The 16,197-nt window shown below is 38.6% G+C and overlaps 1 pseudogene; it reads left to right on the top strand.

The window, feature by feature from the left end:
- The first annotated feature begins 1,417 nt into the window (after window positions 1-1,417).
- The window catches only part of LOC135198475 (glucoside xylosyltransferase 1-like), a 71,084-nt pseudogene continuing 56,304 nt past the window's right edge, over window positions 1,418-16,197 (top strand).

The raw sequence follows: 16,197 nt of genomic DNA, 5'->3' as shown, positions 1-16,197 counted from the left end.
AGACATATGATGTCGATTCCAAGCTGAGGGGAAAACATTTATTATATTTGAAAGTATTTCGTCAATAGAGACGCCTTAGTGGGCCAGTGGGTGGGCACAGGATTCTCGTGGCTGGGCACAAGCCCGCCCATGCCCACCCTTAGCTACGTCACTATAATGTTACACTAGGTGGTGGTTGTTGCCCTGACATGTCTAATGGTGTGTCACACATGCTCCCCTCACATGTAGGCACATTCTACTTTTATATACACATATTTACATTTTGTTCAGCGTTGAGGTGTAAAAGCAATCAAATAAGACCATTTCAAATTGTATGGGTGCTTTGGAAGCGACATTAATGTTTCGATAATTTTTGTTTTTTGTTTGTTTAAATTTAACAGTTGAACTGAGGTTTGATGATGACTTCGTTTTGGTCAAATGACTCAGCGATGTGCGACCGAAAGTTTTGAAAATGTTTCAAAGGAGTTTTTTTTCTGAAATTTGGCTACACATGACGTTTTCTTACAGTTTTGAAATATATGACAGATTTCACTCTCAAAAAACATATTATAGCCTTATTATATGCAATAATCGCGTTTTCGCATGGAAATAATGGATAAATAGGAGCATGCTAGTTGCCAGTTAGTGAATTTTGAGCGAAATCCTATGGAATCCTCAGTTATGTCGCATGAGATTTGACCATCACTGTACTTCACGCCTACGACTCCAGGATTGATTTTACTAAGCTACATGGGAAATAAATCCAGATTTTGAATAGCGAATTGTCATTGAACGAGATATATTGCTGTCGACCTAGTTTCGCTAATCATTCCATTCAATATGGTAATTATACTGGCCAATTATAATAATTGATATAATCATACACAGAAACATCCGAGTCTTGTGAATTTTCACTAGAGGGAAAGAGGGATTTTTGCTGGGGAGGCAAATGACAGTTTTGTCATCCCACATTCTCCTGCTTATCATCGAACTCTTATGTTAGCAAGTGCTGAATTATCTAAATAAATAGTCTTTTACCTTTGAGTTGTGATTTCTGTTGCTAGTTTCGACAAGTTTCTGTTAACATGGCTTTGCAGTATCAAGTAGAAAGATTTCCGGTAGTAAATGGTTGTTTACAATATGAAACTTAATTGCTCGGCCAATACCGCACTGAGGTCTGTGGTAACAACAGCTTTGGAGTTGAATGAGACCGTAATTGTTAAATCAGATGTTCCTCGTGACATCGTGCAGCGGACATTCGTTGTAAGATAAAGGGTACCCATACATGTTCTCTAATCACAACGACAATAACTGCCTTATCTATAATCTAAGTATCATTCCCTTTCCGCTTGTAGTAGTAGTAAACTTCGTACGTCTGGCACTACGTCAAGAGGCATCTCATAAAAGGGATAATCAGAATAAATTATTCCGACAGGCGATGGTTGCAGCCTTTTGCAATGTCTTCTTTACACGACAGCCGAAGCCATACAGACTGAGTTACGGTGTTATTTGAAATTTCTAAGGTGATGTTGAAGGTGTATAACTTGGTGCCATTGGTCACCGGCAGCGCGTGCTTCGGTGAAATGTGTTATTAAATATCAGTGAAGGGGCGTTCAGTTTTTAGTGTAGCGTTACTTGTAGCAGTGGTAGGACGTGAAGCTGCGCGTCTTGCAGGTGCCATTAACCATGACGTGATCTCGCCGCAGATTCAGCGACGAAAATGAAGTGCACCTATCGGGTAATGATGCTCATTGGGATAACGATAGGCGTCCTCTTGATGTTGGGAATCAACGGGGACCTGCCCAAAATCCTCGAAATAAGGGCCCCAGCAGCGCCGCAGTCTGAGGCGACTTTGAGGTCAGAGGGCAAGTCCACCAACTTTCTCAATGGCACTTTGTTGCCCAAGACGCCCCGTAACGGCCGCCCGAGTTTATTGAATAATGAAAGCCTTGTTAAGCTGCCACCTCAACGCCTTAGCAGTGGGTCTAAATTGGAAGATGCTGGTGCTCCTCTCCCTTCAAAAAATGTCGATGGTCAAAGGTCAAAGAGCAGGCACAGTCTGATCCCTCGGTTGGAAGCTTCGTATGACAGGTGAGTACCTAGTGGTCCATATTTACTCTTCGTTCAAGTACATTTTAATTAAAATGTGATTATGAGGGATAAGGCCTTTTCCAGATGTCTTAATGGGCATATCTTCTAAGGATGATCCAGGACCTAGGGCTAGGTTACTTAGGGCTAAGCTAACCAAAAACGACACTCTGGTACCTAGCTATAGCCTATGGGGATAAGTTTAGGGTAATGGTTATAGTACAAGCAAATTTCTCTTGTGGATTTTTTTAGGATAAAGAATCGCATCCTATTGTTGCCTATTGTCCTATCTTTTTAGTTTAGGCTAGTAAGATTAATGGCTCAGTAATAAATGTAGGCTATTTGATAGGCGTGTGCCTGTACATATTAATATATACTATAGCCTACTACTAGTACCTAATTTCCCTTTTAGACATTTATGGTCTTGATCAAATGCATGACATTTAATGTTGCATTTAATATTTCTCATTAAATTGACTTACACATTGTGTAGGGTAAATCAAATTAGCTTATTTCTCCTCAAGGCGAAGTTGTTAAACTCTTTAGCTGGGGTATTGCCATCAGTAGACCTCATATGGTGCACTGTAGGCATTATTTTAGCTGGGATATTGCCATCAGTAGACCTCATATGGTGCACTGTAGGCATTATTTAAGGTTCCTTGGAGTGTACCTTTATCCCCTAGCTGCAACCGCTTTCATTTCATTTACCGTACCTCTTCTCACATTCTCTTTCTTCTGTCTTACTTTTCACCCACACTCAACTGTTTTCATATTACAACACTAGTGGGGTTATCCTCCTGTTACACCTTTCAAACCTTTTTACTATCAATTTCCCATTCAGCTCTGAATTGACATCTTCATAGGTCCATTGCTTGGCCTTTGGCCTAGATTTTATTACTATTTGGGATGAAGCGTACCTACTGTTAACCCACAAGGTGCGGCACGTCGCTAAAATGGACGCTTTGCATGCTGCAAAAGAACGACGTCAATATAATCGACGCTATATTTTCAAATATCGCCTTTAATTTAGCCCCTCCCATTAGCTCTGTTTCAGTGACGTCAACAGTCTCGCCAGCCATTCAGCTCACTCTTGGGTGTCAAAATAGCATAATTGTAAACCTTCTGTCGGCCCGGGGGACAGGACCAGGGAGGCTTTCATATCTTGACTTTACAGCGTTCGAAAATTTATATAAATCTTTGTTTATATTGTAAATTTTGGTGATAATGGCTTTTGATGATGCTTATTCTTTTCCATCAAATACTGATATAGAGATAGATAATTATAGCGACAGTGACGATAGTAATATTGGTTTAAAAGTTAGTTTGCATATGTCCGTTAACATATACACACTTATACACCGATTCAACCAATTAATTAATAACTGCTGTATATATTTTGCAATTTTATAGTTGTTTCTTGAATAGCTAAGGAGTAATATTTTCATTAAAAAAATGTGAAATTATCTCAGAAAATATGGCATAAAGCATTCCAAAACTAAAATGCATTTTTTGAAAACTTTTTCTTCCCAAAATATATTCTTTATAAATATTAATTTTCTAAATATCTTGTATTTCATTTTTTATTGTTAATCTGCGAAACAAGGAGAATACAACCATGTATAACATTAGATGATAAGTTAAAAAATGAGCAAGAAAATATTGGTTCCATTACTGATGTTGCTAATGCATAATAGTGCCGTTGTCCTTTGGTAGCAACCCCCTAGCACCTCTTGGGTTAAAGAGAGCTTAAATCTCCATGTTGAATATTCTTATGATAAATTTTATTATAAAAATTTATTTATTCCAATTTTGTAAAATACCTTTATCCCTGAATACTAAGATTGAAAACTACTCCATATCCTTACAGACTGGTGTTGGCCGTGGTGTGCTGTGGCAACCGAATAAATGAAACGCTCATCATGCTGAAGTCAGCAGCAACTTTATCGCATTCTCCATTAACACTAATAGTGTTTGCTGAAGATTCTCAGAAATCAGTATTCACACAAATGGTAAGTCTTGGGTAATTTATAGAAATGAGAATTATACTTGATTACGTATACTTTATTATACAGCATCCCTTGGGCCCCAGCTGCAACCCCTTTCATTCCTCTTCCTGTACCTCCATTCATAATCTCTTTCTTCCATTTTACTTTCCATCCTTTCCTGACAATTGTTTCATAGTGTGAGGTTTTTCTCCTTAAATCTCCTTTACTCTGTTTTCTCTTCTGCACTGATTGATCTCATAGGTCCCAGTGCTTGGCATCAGGCCTAAATCACATAATCCAATCATACTTGTTCTTGTTTTATGTGGTATCCTAAGTTTGTTATAAGCATGAAGTCATGATAAAGAGTCTCATAATTGCAACTAATATAAATTATTGACATTGAACTTGAGGAAGGATTAAATGTGTTGACTGAGCACTTGTATGTTTCACTTCCTCAAGGTCATTGGATTTGCTAGGTTTTACATGAAAGCACTTGGCCAACCCTTGTTTAAGTCTTTCTCATCTTGGTGAAATCTTGAATCTTCCCTGGTTCTAAAAACTGGAACCAATATTATTACTGTAGGTCTAGGAATGAAGTGACTTTTTTTTTTTTAATCTAAAGATTTTTTATGTTCAGAAGATTAGAAATTTTTTATTGTTGCAAATTTAATTAATTTGAAATTAAGTTTTGCAGGAAATTTATAGTTAACCAATAGCATTTACCACTGTGTCAAATAGGCCTGTTGGTCGTTCCTGTGGAAGACTGGGAGTAAGATAGAGGTATGCAATGTAACCCAGGGTGTGCCAGGTTCTTACTGAGAAAGGTGAAGTTCTCCTGCCTTGCCTAGACCATCATAGGATATATAAGTGATGTACACAAAGATTCATCCCCATTTCAACATATACCATGGTTCCTCTGTTTTCATACATAATCCGTTCCAGAACCTCTGATATCTGAAACATACGGAAACCGAAGCAATAATTCCCATAAGAAATAATGTAAATAGTATTAATGCATTCCAGAACCCCAAAGATATTTTAAAAAATTATTTTACAGGAAATAAATACTGTTTTATGCACAGAAAACAATGAGAAATAAATATAAATGAATAATAAACATTTAACATGACTCTTACCTTTATGGAAGTCGGAGAGGTAGGAGAGGTTACTGTTTGGAAGGGGAATCCCCCTCCAGAAGGACTTCAGGTACCATGAACCTATCTGGGGCTACTTCTGCATGTTTTTTGTGGCACTGTCTGAGGTTACTTCCCACTTCCTTTTTTACTGGCACAAGGACCAACTTCAGTCACTGAACCCCTGCCAATTAACAAAACTGTCCAGAGAATTTGTTTCTGACGTCTCTTCAGTATCTGCCTGAAATGGTACGTACAAAGCTTGTCGTTGAACATGTTAGAGACATGGATTGCAAGTCTTTGTTAGGATGATGTCTCAACAAAATTTTTTATATCTACTTGACAAACATTCCTTTAATCAGTGATGAAGTAGGCACAGTATCCCCTCTCTCTTCTTCCTCCTCAGATTCCTCATCTGCCATCTGTTGCTGTTCATACTGAAGGTCTTGCAGCTTCTCATTGGTTAGCTCTTCCCTGTGGGCACCCACTAGCTCCTCCATATACTCGCCACTCACATCCAATCCCATGGACTTTACCCAAAGACAATAGACTCCAAAACAGGCGTAGGGTTGGTAGGGGTCAGCCTCAAACCCTTTGAAATCCTTTCAAGTTAATGTTCAGGCCACAATTTTCAGGAAGTCACTCCCTGCCAAGCCTTATCTGTAAGACTTATACAATTAAAGATATTGAAGTGATTCAATATCATCTCAGTGTCTGGGGTCACTTCAAAGCACTTTTGGAATAATGCCTTTGTGTACAGTTTCTTGAAGTTAAGAGTTGATTCGATGGTCCATGGGCTGTCATGAGATGAGTGGTATTTTGGGCAAGAACTTGACAGTGATGAATTTAAATTAGTCTAACAGCTGGTTTTCCAAACCAGGAGGATGTGGAACATTGTCTATTACCAGGAGGCACTATCGATTTTCATTGAGGTATTTTTTCACACTTGGGCCAAACACTTTATTTACCCACTCAACGAAAATTTGTCTTGTGACTCATGCCTTTTTATTGGCCTTCCACGTCACAGGTAATTTATTCTTCACATCATTTTTCTTAAACACTCGGGGATTTTCAGAGTGGTACACCAGTAGGGACTTGACTTTGAAGTCCCCACTGCATTCCCACAGTCCAATGGCAATGAACTTTCCTCATGGTGATGTAGGTCTGCTTTGGCATTTTTTTTTCCAGCACAGGCTTGTTTTGTTAATGAAGTGTTCCCTTTTGCAATGTCGGCTGCCTTGGATTTCATGTTTCTTTGCTAGGATAGAGGTGATTGTTGAGACTGACTTACTGTACATCCTAGCAAGATCAGCTACACGTGCACCGCTTTCATACTTTGCTGCTAAGTTTTTTTTTTCTTAAATTCAGTCATATTCCTGGCCTTTTTTCACCAAATGATGGCTACTTTGCAATGAGTTTTTACGGCAATATTAGCACAAAACACAACCATCACATGTGGTGATGCAGACTATGAGCACAGAGATGGTTGTTCAACGAGAAACAATGCCAGAATGGGTCTTGAGAAAAGACGGAATGCTTTGTTTGGGCTCTTGATACGGGGCCCAGTGACATGCCTGGCCCTGGATGGAGTGTTTCCAAGTGTACAAAAACAGAGGAAACATACGATAATCGAGACAAAATTGTCATAAAAAGTCTGCAAAAACTGAAACGTGCGAAAACAGAGGTGTACAAAAAGCAAGGTTTGATTGTATTAAGATTATACTCTACTAATATTTTTACAAAATCAATATCATATCATTTTGAAACATGAAAAACTATTGAAAAAGTAAAATAATTTTATTACAATGACCAGTGGCAGGATGTAGTAGAAAAAAGTTGTTGCAAAAACTAAAATTAAGGACAGTAATTATGGCCAGATTTAAAATACTGTACCAGTTTATTTCTTATATTATACATGTTAACATATAAATAATAAATTACTCTGTTGTATGCCTGTAGCCTAAAATAGAAGAAAAAAATTGACCTTGTTGGTGGAAAAAATTACTTGAGTGTGTTACTGTTTTTCTTTATGCTGCAGCACAGTATATATAATTATGATTTATATTGTACATTATCTTAATTTATACTGTACATTATCTTGATTTATACTTTACATTATCTGTACATGGCCAGTAATAATGGATATTTCTAAATATAGAAATATGGTATGACCATCATCTAGCCTGCATAACTAAAGGGCTGTAATAAAAGCAATTATTTTCACATTTTTGTTTTAATTCAGAAAATGTGATGATGGCTTGTGTTAAGGTAAACTGAAGTGTATTATTAATTGTATTTTGTGAATCCCTTAAATGCACATCTAGCATGTTCAGGAACTCACCTTTATTATGATCAAACAACTGTTCAGAAAAGAGTATGTTTTCTTAATTCATTGTTGCAGGAAAATTTGCCAGTGGCTTCGTATTTCAGGTTTAGGCTTTGTGAATTTTATATTATTGAGGCTTTATCAGATATCAATTCCATGGAGCCCTTATGTGCCGTAAATGGTTTGTTGTTATCTCGTGTTGGTAATTTTGCTGTTCACCATAGTATATTCTGTGTTCATGTCTTCCAAATGCAAATTCAAGCCTTTTGTTTTCACTAATCACAACTCTGGAACTTTGTACTTTTACATACTTTGTTTAAAGAGGACAAGAAAAGGTATTACAAGTTTTGGCTTCAAGGATTTTAGTTAGCAGTTTCTAAGTAGAAAAGTTTATCTCAAGTTTTCTCCCATTTTTTAGATATCCTTCGGGCACAAAGTTATGAATGGAAACTTCTCCTTCCAGCTTTGTTGGTGAGATAGTAAATGCAGTCATGCTCCAGTAGGAACAGCTGGAACAGCTGTTGCTAGATTTTTTCTGACACCCCCCTTTTATTTTTGCTAGACTTTGTTAATCAGGGATTTTAATTGCATAGAGTGGTGTCATTAGTTATTAATGCCATATAGGGGAATCCTGATGTCTTCATGTTATCTAAAGATAATTTATTTCAAAATGAATTACAGCTGGATTGTATTGAAATTTAAGCACTAGGTTATTGTACATTATTTGATCATAATCACTTGTGGAAATTTGTTTGTGACTAGTCACTATAAAATGTAGGGCTCAAACTTTGGTGCAGTTTTAATGAGTGAAATCATTACTGTATAAGTATTTTTCAGAATTGGTTCAACTGATTGTTTTTAGTTCATGTAATACACTTACGACTTTGAAGTTTAGTGGTATGTTCATTAATAGGTATGCCAGAGTGGGAAGAGATATTTTTGGAGGTCTGTTGTTTAGGGATCATATTAGCTTGTGAGGTTTGGTTTTAGGTGTCAAAGTTTTTACCTTAATGATGTGTAAGTACACTAACCTATGTCTCTAGCACTTAATGTTTTACATAAGTCTCTCTCTCTCTCTCTCTCTCTCTCTCTCTCTCTCTCTCTCTCTCTCTCTCTCTCTCTCTCTCTCTCTCTCTCTCTCTCTCTCTCTCTGTATACAGTACTGTATATTTTTAAAATCATCCGTAGATTTTTGTACAGTAATATGTACCCATTGCAATGACACTGCATCATTATTATATGATAGCACAATAGCCTAGCCTAGAAAAGAGAGAAACTAATGTCGGCTAAGGTTGGCATATGTAATAAGTATGTAAAGTGCTATCCACCATCTTGTCACTGTCTGAATATACTGTATATGAATGAGTGAAGTATCTAATTGGAAATCATATCTTTTAACTGGAGCAATTTGTTTTACCTTTTGCCATAAGCAAAACAGTGGGGATGGCATTTTCATGCTACATAGGAAAAGAAATTTAAAAAAAGTCTTAACACTGCTTACCAAGGGTATACCTTACAAGTTTCAAAGAATCTACTTAAGTCTTGGATAAGCTCTGGCAAAGAAGTCTTAAATGTGTTGGTTTTTCTTTCTTCCCATAAATAGTACTTCTGATGGTACAAAAGCATTATGCATATTGTTAAAGATAAAGCTAATTACTTGACTTGTGTAACCCAAAATAGAAAGTTTATTAGTTTATTTTTACATATATACTCAGTTTGAATAACAGAGCTATAGATCCAAAGAAGAGTACTAGCCCCCTCCCTTTAGGAGTTGAATATAAACAGTTCACATGGGTATTTTCTTTGATACTGTATACAGGAAGCTTATACCATATGGGAAATTAGTAAAAAATATATATGTGATCACGTAAGAATTTTTACTGATAAATTTTAATAGACTGCACCTATTCATAAGATATAAACTTGTGTACACTTGAAATATTTATATAAAAAGTATGCATATCCAGAAAATCACAAACATACAGTAGAAGATATAAGACATAAACATCCACTATGCAATCAATACATATAAGGCGATGCATCCAAATCTCCATAGGTGGGGATTGCAGCCATCTCATTCAACAAAGCATATCAGTTTTCAATGTCCAACAATACTTCTGTTTTTAGAGAGGCATTATTTTCAGTAAGTTTAGCCATTGTTATTACTGAGGATATACCATTGCAAAAATTTATCATTAGTGACTATAAGCACTAGAGAAACCCTTCAGAATTATGATCCAAAAAACCTCGCAAAACAAAATTTTTTCCTTGACAAGGAAACAGATGCTAATAATGAACCAAAGCTGCAACTGGAGTATATCATGCACATATTCCCATTAGTGATTATGTAACATCTTGAAAATCCATTAGGCTATAACCTAATGATGAACATGATAGTAACAACATAAAAAGCAAGTCTAATGATGGAATATGGTATTTATTGCATCAAAGTGACAGACATATACAAGTACAGGTAATTTTTACATCTTAGAATTTGTCAGTCTTATTTGATCCATGGATGTTTGATGAATAACCTATACGTATCCCAAATTTTAATTCCATTTGCCCTGCAAATTTCACTGTGATAGGAATGCAAGTTAATTTAGTTTACAGCTTAACCAGTCTTCCTGGAATGGACTTGAGGAATTGAGTGTAATATATCTCAGAATAATTTTTTTTCTTTGTTTCAGCATGCGTCATGGCCTTCTGACATACGCCAGAGAGTCGCCTTAACACTGCACAGTATAGCATATCCTCCTGGAGAAGATTCTGAAGCGTGGAGGAAACTTTTCAAACCATGTGCCTCACAGAGATTATTTATGCCAGTATGTACATTAAGTGTATTTGGATGATGTAGAATCTCTCTCTCTTTTTTTACAGCTAAAATTAACTATGCCCTTAAATCATGCTGAGATACAAAAGTAGACATTATTTGAAAATTTAAGAAATCTGAGTCAGAAAATCTGACCTCTCCCAGAAAATTTACAATAGAACTGAAAACAATCAAAGAAAGTTGCATCGCAAACTCACGATGGCGACCAAACCAAAAATTACCCAACACCATTTGTTACCGGTAACCAAAAGCATTCCAGCACCATATAGAATAAATCAATGATCTCGACGTGATCATCACAAAAAAAATGTCAGAGTAATGTTAATTATAATGGTGCACCATTTTCCAAAAGTCCCTAGCCCTCATAAATCAGAATTCGTATTAAAGAGATGAATGCTCCCCTATTAGAATTCAACATGAAATAATAATAAATGAAAACTTAAAAATGCACGACAAATCTTATGAGATACACCAAAAATAAATTCACCGAAATGGCAAAAACAGACATTAATAAAGATTTGAAAAATCATTTAAGTCAAGGTACTTAAGTGGAGCCACAGTTGCAAAAAGTAATAATTCAGTACTCGCTCCATACAGCCATAGCGAATGTATATCTCCAAAAAATGGTAGCACTGCTTAAGTGAGCTGTTACAAAAGACCAAGCATGGATGAAATATTTTCAAGTTTTCCCCTCAAGAAGACGTATGTGACAAGCGTGACAAACATGCACACATGCTTGTCGTCTTGTCCTGCTTTAGTGTGACATTACATCAGAAGCCTCTGTCATGTACAATAGTGTTACCTGATCATCAAGTTTCCAGGCATGCAAGGTAACAGGCTGACTTCACTTCTTGATCATATTATCCCTATGTTTCCGAAACTGCCACGCATGCCCAAATCACACTCAACTGTCCTGCAAGGCTATACTTCATTCCTTTGTGTGACTCCTGTAAAGTTGGGTGTGTTGCTGTGCTTCCATGGCTAACAGTGTGATTATTCAAGTTGTTGCACTGTGCCAATCATTTCATTCATTCATCTATTCACTTAGTTTGCTTCAACTTTAAGTGTTATGCTCAACACTTAGTGAGTTTATTGCTAATTTAGGTCACTTTACATATCCACCTGTTTTTTCTAATGGTGCTTTTTATATAAGTAATAATTTACCCAATACATAATTATTTAACTAAAGCTGAGTTTCTACTTGATGGCAGCTTAAATTTTTAAATTCTTGGTAGTGATAGCCTTTTAGCTTATGTAGATGACAGACCCCCTACCACTGTCAGCTTTCAGGGTAAAAGAGGAACAACTCGGCTAAGAGCTGTTTGTTTTCTGCCTGCAAGGTGTTAACAGCATCAGCAGCTTTGTTTGGGGGTTAGTTGGACCTTCTTTGGTGGAGTATTCTTTGGCTTTGGATATTTAGTTAGGTTTACAGAGTTGAACTAAGTTCCACGTTGGCCGAGTGGATTTCGCGCTCCGCTACTAATCCGGTGGTCTGAAGTTCGATTCTTGGCGCGGAATTCATTTCTCGATATAATGTGGTTCGTATCCCACTATAAGCTGTAGGTCCCGTTGCTAGGTAACCAGTTGGTTCCTAGACACGTAAAAATATCTAATCCTTCGGCCAGCCCCTGGAGAGCTGTTAATCATCTCAGTGGTCTGGTAAAACTAAAATATACTTACTTTACAGAGTTGAGCCAGTTTTTGGGATGTTTTTTTTATTATCTTATTTTGACTTTTGCTAATAATTAATATCAGATTCTAGTTCTTTAAGTTTTGGCTGTAATAGCCGACTCACTAAAGCATGTTATGATTCTCATACCATGTGTATGATGAGTGGAAGTCAGACATGTACCATTGATTTGACTTTTTAGGAATGTTGTGATTGGGACAAAAAAAGATAAAAGACTTTTAACTTTTCACATTTCTAAGCTAGAGTAAGATAGGAAAAGGAAAGTGTCTATTAGAGCCGAATTTAAAGCTGTAGCTGTTCAGGACACGATGCCTAAATCTAGTGTAATGCTGATTTACCTCTTGTGTCCACTGCCATTTTCATTTCTCCTATCTCTAATCCTCCTCCTTTACCACCTTTTCTTTCTCCTGGCTCCTACACTTCCAAACTGGACCGCTTCACCAGCCGGGAGTCAATATTTTACTGAAAATTTGACTTGTGTGCTAATACAGTGGCCCAAATTGGGGGATCTATTCATGTCCTCATTGACAAGTGTAGTTTGAGTGCCAGTGCCGATATAAATGAAGTGATTGTGGAGGAGATGGCTATCTGTCCCACTTGACTTTCCTTGGCAAAGGTCACTGCTATACTCCCCCAGCCCTGGGAGGAGGCATACTAGGGGCCCAAGGGAGGTCGTGGGATCTGCCCACAGGTAGTCTAATCTGCGACAGCTAAAGGCAGCTGCTGGGAAGGCACCTTGGAGGTGTCTCGTCTCTCATCCAGTTCGGGAGATTTTAATCCCTATAGGGGGGCTCCAGTGGTGCTTCTCAGATGAGGCCCATCCTTTTGAGGCGTTTGGCTGTCAGGGATCAGTCTCCTACTCCCAGCAATAGAACTAGGGAACCCCTCAGTAGCCCGCAGCCCTCTTGGAGTTCTTGGGTTTCCCCATCGTTTTTTGCTGTCAGAGCACCATTCTGTAATGTGCTGAATGTCATCAGTGTGTCTTATGTTGATTCTGTCTAAGCACTCTTCTTCATGTGAGTGCCCATCTACATACCTCTTCAGAGCTCTGTGTAATGGATGAGTGCCCATTAGCTATTAAGTGCCCATCAGTAGCAGTGCCCGTACGGTGCTGAGCATCTGGTGGGAGCTGAGCGCCCGCTAGTAGCTGCGTGCCCACTAATTGTTGAATGTCCAGTCTCAGGTTGGCGCCAGAGTGTCGCACAGCTGTTGTGCATGGTACAAGCTCCTTTTGATATTACTTTAGCCACCGAGCACCAATCTCCGACTTCTGCTGGTACAGACCGTTTTTGAACCTCTCCAGAAACAGTTGGATAGCATCAGGGACTTTCTCCAAAAGTTGTTGTCTTCGTCGTGTCGTCTTCGTCGGTAGTAGCACCACCTGATCCTTTATTGTCTCCTATTTCCTCGTATGAAGATGTTGTCCAGGATTTTACACCTTCAGCCTACACTTCTTTACTTTGTTATTTGGTAAAAAATTTTCGTGACTTCTTTTCCCCAGCGGTGTCTGTTGTTTCTGCTTTGTTGTCTTTGATGAGCGACCAACCAGCCGACTCTTCAAGACTCTAAAATGGTTCTCTCATCCGGTTCTCTCATCCTCGTCTAAAAAAGCCGCATGTGAAGTGGAGAATTATCTCTCAGAGAAAAGCCGACAAGGCAAGGCTTGTTTTAGTATTCCAACTTGTTTATCTGCCAGGAGATATCAATCTTTCGACACCGGGGAAGCTCCTTCCCTGGAAGTGGCTATCTCCTATGAGGAGGTCTTCTCTGTTCTGATTGATTTGGCCCGGAGATCTGCATTTTCTTTTGTGAAGATTTCCTTCATTGGCCGAGAAAGTTCTCAAATTTTCCAACATTCCAGAAGGCATTGCCTCGGATTGGCATAATGTTCTCTCCTGTTCAGACAAGGCAGTTAAAGACGGCTCTATGGAACTGGCTTCCCTTTGCGCCATGGGAATTCTCAAGAAGAGGGAGCTTTGGGTGTCCTTTACATCTAAGGGTGTTTCCTCATCCCATGAGCTTTATTTATTTCTGCAGTCTACACTAGAGAAGACTGTCTCGCATCTCCACAAAAAATTGACGCAGGATTTACTAGACTGAAGGCATCTGTTTGCTTTGTTTCACGTGCCAGTAAGAGATCCTCTTTGAAACCAGCATCTTGTAAGTGAGGACTGGGTCCTTCATGCACCTGTGGGGACCAGACTCCGTCTTCTTTGGGAAAGATGAATTGCGAGAGAGGCAGGGCAGTGGTTAATGAAACCGTTCTGAAAGAAGGATACTCCATATCCTTCAAATAGAAGCCTCCATTGAACGGCACTCCTGTCGCACCAGTGACTTACTCTGTATCATCAGAGAGGTATTCAGCCCATTCAGAAGAACTGTCCCTTCTCAAGAAAGGAGTGATTGAAGTAGTGACCAATGTCTGTTTCAAAGGATTTTACAACCGGCTATTCGGAGTACCCAAATCTACAGGAGGATGGGAGTGCAGTGAATTTTTACATTTAGATGAAGCAGTTCCACATGGAAACGAACCAGTCCTTCCTCGCTTCAATTCATGAGGGGGACTGGATGATTTCCCTTGACATGATGGGTGCATATTTCCATGTTCCAATTTAATAGGACTCAGAGGTATTGAGGTTCATCTTTGGGAACCAGGTGTTCCAGTTTCGTGCTTTGTTTTGGACTGTTTACAGTTCCACAGGTTTTCACCAGAGTGCTTGCCCTGTTAGCCAAGTGGCTTCATTTAGTGAGGATCAACATTTCCCTATCCTGGACAGTTGGCTGGTTCATTCACCCATGAAAGAAAAATGTATGAAGGGCCTAAAGAAGACCCTTTTTATGACGCAAGATATAGGTTTGCTAATGAATGCGCAGAAATCTCATCAGACTCCATCACAACGGATTTTTTATTTAGGGATGGTGATGGATGCTCCGATTTTTGGGGTTTTTCTGTCACCCAGAAGAGTAGAGGACTGCCTGAGGAAAATCAACCTGTCATGTTTAGAAACTCAATGGGTGAACTTGGTGTGCACTATGACTTCCATGGAACAATTTTTGAAGTTGGAAATATTACACGTGAGACCTCTACAATTTTTTCTGAGAATTAATTGGTACTGCAGAAAAGATCAAGACATTTGTATTTTTGGGATTAATCAAGAAATCAAGGAGGACCTGCGCTGGTGGAGTTTCACAGAAATGTTGATGGAAGGAAAGTCATAATTTTCTCTGTACCCCGACCTAGAATTCTTTACTGACATGTCGGACATAGGTTGGGGAGATATCCTGGGGGACAAGAAATTCTTGTGAGTATGGTCTCATCCCGAGAGGATTCTCCTAATCAATTTGAGAGAATTAAAAGCAATACACAACTGTTGGGGGAGCCAACAATCCATTTGTTCATGCTGTCCAGAAATCATCGCCTTCCTCTATGTTGCTCACTGCCCAGATCCTCTGGCCTGGGCAATGGATTCCGTGATACAAAATTCGTTCAGTCTGGATGTTAATGCATTCCCTCCATTCAAGATGATAGGGGAAGTTTTGAGGAAGTTCCAGTCACACCAAAATGTTAGGATGACGTTAATAGCCCCCTTTTGGCTTCAGAAGGAAAGGTTTCTGGATCTTCTGAATCTTACTGTTGACTTTAAAAGGCTCCTTCCTTTGATTCCAAGTCTGCTCAGGCAGTCCCACTTCAGGAGGTTCCATCAGGGTATGTCCACTCTGGCCCTGACAGGATTTCAACTGTGTCCCTCAAGTAGTGGATTTTCTTCTTTACTTGAGATCCAACAGAGGACTGTCTTCTTCAGCTATGAGGTTATAGAGCTATGCTCAGCTCTGTGGTTAGACAAAGGTTAGAATTATCCTCGAATCAAGATCTTTCCAATCTTAGATCTTTGACATGTCCAAAGTTAAGAAGGAATTGTTGTGGCCGTGGAATTTAGGAGTGGTCCTTAAGTGGCTTTTGGGTCATGTTTTGAGCCTATGAGGTCTGCTTCGCTGAGAGATTTGATGATAAAGATGATTTTCAAATATGCAGCAGCTCTCTCGCTAGGTAAGGAACAACAAGCATTTTATCAGTGCTAGCCTATTCTTAGTCTGCTCTCATCTCATGTAAACTTTTTAATGTTTTGTAGTAATTTATGTCAATGACTAGCAATATGAATTCA

This window comes from Macrobrachium nipponense, chromosome 22, assembly GCF_015104395.2.
Source record: "Macrobrachium nipponense isolate FS-2020 chromosome 22, ASM1510439v2, whole genome shotgun sequence".
In the NCBI taxonomy this organism is placed as follows: domain Eukaryota; kingdom Metazoa; phylum Arthropoda; class Malacostraca; order Decapoda; family Palaemonidae; genus Macrobrachium; species Macrobrachium nipponense.
The sequence above is the reverse complement of the archived record's forward strand: the minus strand, read 5'-3'. Positions and strand labels throughout refer to the sequence as shown.